General features: G+C 40.8%; 1 pseudogene; it reads left to right on the top strand.

The window, feature by feature from the left end:
- The first annotated feature begins 3,475 nt into the window (after positions 1 to 3,475).
- Positions 3,476 to 3,901, top strand: Mycbp-ps1 (Myc binding protein, pseudogene 1; annotated as a pseudogene).
- Positions 3,902 to 5,370: the final 1,469 nt, after the last annotated feature.

Raw genomic sequence — 5,370 nt, 5'->3', positions numbered from 1 at the left:
TCTGATGGATTGGTGGCCCCAAGAGTGGCATCAGAGGCTGCTTAGAAGCAGAACACACATGGCATCAAAGTTTTCCTTCCCGAACTTGGATGCTTAATTATCATTGAAGAAAATAGGACACCATTGCTGTGATTAATGAAAGAAACCACTAGCCCGTTCTCTCTCCCTTCAGATAATTTTTACATTTTCTACGTTAAGCATTTTTAATTTTCCAGATACACTTACAGACTTCCAACTACTAGGAAGGAAGCTACCGTTCTTGAGAAATCTGTCTTAAGAAGCTGCCAATAAAACTAAGTTTTGTAACTTCCCAATATGTGAATGATGCGTCTGTGCTTCAGTTGGAAGAACATTTGCCTGACGCACATGAAATCCTGAGTTCTAATCCCAGCTCTTTATAAACTGAGCACAGTGGCGCACAGCTCCAATCCCAGCATTGGACCAGGTAGGTGTGCCAGGAGGCTTGAACTTCAGATGTTCAAGGTCAAACTCAGTTACACAATTAGTACAAGGCCAGCTTGAGCTGATGAGATTCTGTCTTAAGAAAGAAGTAGAAATATGTAAAACTGTGCTATAGAAAGTAGGAGGATGAGGTTGGAAGGATGGAGGGAGGAGAGGAAGGACACAGGAGGAAGAGGGATGGGTGGGGGTGGGGAGAGAAGCCCCTGAGAAGAGCAAGTAACACATTCATCAACCATGATCTCCTTGGCCTGCAGTAATGACCCATGTCCATGATCACATAGTCTGACAAATACTGTCATTTGGATCAGGGAATCTTCAATGTCCAACTGAGGCAGGATGAGAAGGTTAAAACTGATGTAGCAATTGGGCCACCCAGGTCGTAAGACGGCTACCCACCATGTGCAACCCCAAGCCCTCCTGTCAGTACTATCTGCAGCCCTGGGGACACAATCTTAAGGCCTGGCCTGATTTTGAGAGAATAGAAACTCTACCACGTTCCCTGAAGTTCTTGGGGTTGTAGGAGGTCCAGCCTTCTGCTACCCTAAAAGACAAGGAACAGTTTGTTCCTGTCCTTTTTAGTCAAATTGGAAAGTTTGTGATGGCTGATTGGTTATATAATGATGTGTGTGGATTTGCCACTGGTCTGTCATCTGTGATGTTTCTTGTTGCCTTCTACCCATTTTTGGATGATCCTTGGTCTTCTCCTGCCTGTCTGTCTGTGTGGCTTGAGTTAGTTCCATCTGTCAAGACCCAGGAGAAGCTCCTAGTCGGCGCTTGCCTGTAGCAGTGCCTATGCGGTTGTACGTCTATGTTGTTTGGCTCTAAATTTCCTCTTATATCGTTGCCGGTCTGTGCTATATTGTTGCTTTTGGGTTTCATTCTTTGAGGCAATGCAAAATTCCTCCAGGGAATGAAACCAGAACGTTTTTTAAAGGCCCTGAGTTGCATGCTTTCTAAAGTCCACATACATATCTATGGAACTCTCCTTATGTTAGACCTTCTATCGTGTACTTGATGTGTCTTGATTCTTAAAGTTGTAGCGGGCATGTTTTTGAGGAAATGGTGTTCAAACATGACAACTGCTAACTGGATGATTCTAAATAAATATTCATTTTAAAATTTTATGCAATTTAGGTAAATTGGCTGCCACACAGGGCAATAAGATGGAGATTGGTCCATCAGAATACAGTGCTCTGCAGTGCCAGGCTGGTGCATCACATCACACTGTGTCTGCTGTACACAGCAGCCCAGCCCAGCCCAGCACCCTCGGAACTGCTACATGCACTCTCAGTAAGTTTGCTACCCTTGCCGTTTTTTGGTTCCTGAGAAATAAGGTGCTTAGCCTAGTAACATCATAATGAAGTTATGTGATTTAAATTACTTGTATTTAAATGAGTTAATAGGTGAATTCAAGCCTGGACTCAATAGACATTAGCTATATTAGTTTCCTTTAATATATTATTATGTCATATTATTTATAAATGTATTAACAGCTTTATTGGTGCTTGCTATTTCAGAATTGTTTACAACTGTCAGTAATTACAAGGACTTTTTTTTTCTCAAACTATCTTCAAATAGCATGCTACCTGTGAAGAAAACTATGTCTTCTGTAATGAGCCATGTCATGAGCCAGTTAACATGTAAGCCCACCTGAATGAGTTACAACCGACCAATATAACCTAGCATTCAGTGACATAAGTACCAAAGCTACTGTATGACATAATAGAAATTGCACAGTGTATAACTCTTATGCTAGGCATGTTCCTAAAATGATACTTAATCCTCACCACCCAACCAAAAATAAGTGTAAGGAAGCTATTTTCATTGTTACGTGAAATAAATAAAAATCAACACACAGACAGTGAATTAACTAAGATCTAAGTTGGGAATTGTAGTGACAACAAAACACAATGGCAGAAGCTGGTCGATACTCCCTCTCTGAGTAGTTATGGAGACAAAGCACAGAGCTCTGGCACAAGTGTCTGTAAAGTCAGAGTGTTGAAAATGTCACACGTAATTCACAGAAAAAGACAGTGGCAGACAGACCTGCACTTCCAGCTAGTGATTGGAAAGAGCAGCAGAAGTCAAGAACACAGGGCTTAGATGTCTGTCCCTGGTCATGGTCTTAGGAGGAAAAAAAGATGGCCATCCCTGGTCATGGTGATTTAGGGCTGACTGAGGATGAGGGGGTCAGAAATGAGCATGGAAACTGTGACAAGCATAAGGACTCGATGAAATGGAATAAATGAAACAGAGAAGGAAAATGAATATGGGGAAGACTAACTCCTAAGGAACATGTTTTGAGTTGCTTTACTTAAAAAAATAATTATACACACATACACAGGTACACACACATGCACACATACACATAACACACATACACATGCACACACACACACACACACACACACACATTACTGAAGCCATTTATCACTGCTCGTGTCTACATTGTAATCATTATAGCAAACGTGAGATAAGCAACCCACATGCTTGACCCTGTACATGAATTTATTAACCCTTCTTCTGTTACCTTAGTGAAATACCTGAAGTTGGCTAGTTATAAAGAAAAACACGTTGGCTTATAGCTTTAGAGGCTGAAAGTACAAACAGCATTAGACAGGCTCAGACAGGAACTCATTGGTAGCATTCCCTGGGGGTGAAGGATCAATGGAAACGTGAGCAGGTAAGAGGGAAGAGTCCTAGTGTGAGTCAGGGAGACAGAAGGAGAGAGTAGGCAGTCATCGTCTCCCACTAGGTGCTACTTTTTAAAGGTCCCTGGTCTCTAATGTCATCCTAGGGACCAAACTCCAACCTATAAGTTGCAGAGGGCTATCTATGCTCAAACCATGAACAAACTTAGCAGTTAATGTAGATTTTCAAAGACGGAAACCAACAACTTAAGTTCACAGTGATATTACAATCAATATTTTTCTTACATTGTCAACAGCAGTAAAAAGTGTTGTGGTTACTAGCTCGTGTCTCTGGTGCCAGTTACACTGCTGTGGATGTCACTATGGCCCACTACAAAGTGACTGACTGGACACACGAGCAGTTCCAGAGGTACTTAGGGAAGTCTGGGGTGCTGGACACACTGATGAAAGTGTTGGTAGTCTTATATGAAGAACCAAAGAGGCCCACCAGTGCTCTGGATTTTTAACAGCATCATGTAGTTGCTGCTACCCCAGAAAGTGCAGAAATAGGGCTGTTTCACCTAAAATTGGCAGAAATGAAAGTGAAATAGGAAGCTACTGTAGAAGAAAATAAAAAACTGAGAGCAAAGCTTGTTTAGTGTGAACCACCTCAGGAGGAGAAGCATGCGGAATAGGATTCTTCTCAACTGAAAAGACACTGAAAACAGGTCTTGTATCACTTGAATAGCTTGTATAGTATATGATCTTTCCTGAAAAGATGCTATAAACTTTTAATATGTTAAATTCACTCATCATACTTTAATGTTATAAGCATATATATATGCATATATATATAGTATTATGATCACCAATAAAAACTCAATATAAAAAAGTTTTGTGGCCAAAAAGCTGCTCATACCTCCTAATGACAATCTAACAAGTATTAAGTTAGTAATTGCATCTAGTAATTAGTTAGATGTGACATTTCCTTGGGCAACCTGCAACCTTTTGTTAGTCAATGAATACTTTAATTTAAAAACCTCATGGGGACCAGGTCCTGAGTTTGACATAGTTGACTGGGTTGAGGAAAAGCAACCACAAACTGTCTTCTTGGATCCTAAGGTTCTTTAGGAATCATGACGAACAGGTTGTTATGTTAATAGGTATGTACGTCTTTAACAGAAATACCTCATCCAGTCAATGAAGAAAGGAACACCTTCTTGAGGAAGAATTACTCTGGCATCATCTAGCAAACAGATCATTTGGGAGAGAAGTGCACAGTGTAGAGGGTCTACAAAAGATGGCACACCCATGGCCAGATTCTTTGGCGGGCTCATTCCTCAGCTTGCTGTTCTACTTCTGCACTCAGGAGTTATTTCTGTTGTTGTTGTTGTTGTTGTCGTCTCTATTTCTATTCTAAACCTAACTTTAATTGAATAGCCTTTTCTCCGTCTCTTACTAACAGCTACCAGGATGTTTGTCCAACTTCTACTGATTTTCCTCTAAAACACTAATAAAATTTTCCTCCAGCTTAAAGCCTCAGGTGAAGTGAAACCATATCCGGACAACTGATAAAATGCTCACAAGTTTCCCAAGTGCGTGCATCAGTTTTCCTTTCTGCCAGGGGTTCCTGAGCTCATCTTTTCCACAACTCCTCTTGTTTTATCATCACCCTTCTCTTCATGATGGAGACCCTTCCTGGCCATGCAAAGATACAGAGAGATGTGGTATTGAAACAGCTAACAATGCTGAGTTTGTCCAGGCCCTACTGAGCATTTGAATATCTTCTTCGCAGAAGTATGTATTCATTTTGCCCATTTTATAAATCGATTGCTTGTGTTTTATTACAGAGTGTTGAAATAGTTCTCTATGTATCTTAGACACAGTAGAGTTTTTTTTCCTATCTCTCCTTTGAACTGTTTTCTAGTCTTAGATGTTTTACTTTGGTCTATGACCCATTTTTATGAGTACACTGTCACTGTCTTCAGACGCACCAGAAGAAGGCATTGGATCCCATTACAGATGGTTGTGAGCCACCATGTAGTTGCTGGGAATTGAACTCAGGACCTCTATAAGAGCAGTCAGTGCTCTTAACCGCTGAGTCATCTCTCCCCTATAACCCATTTAAAGTTAACACTCTCATGTGGGGGAGCCAGCTTCATTCTTTTGCACACAAATATTCCGTTGTAACAGCACCACTTACATAGAAAACAGTCTAAGGATCCTAGAACCTTTCTAAAACATTCCTCAGTCATGAGCATGAACATGAAGTCTTAGT

Source organism: Rattus norvegicus, chromosome 1, assembly GCF_036323735.1.
Source record: "Rattus norvegicus strain BN/NHsdMcwi chromosome 1, GRCr8, whole genome shotgun sequence".
In the NCBI taxonomy this organism is placed as follows: domain Eukaryota; kingdom Metazoa; phylum Chordata; class Mammalia; order Rodentia; family Muridae; genus Rattus; species Rattus norvegicus.
This window is presented reverse-complemented; position numbering and strand designations above follow the sequence as displayed.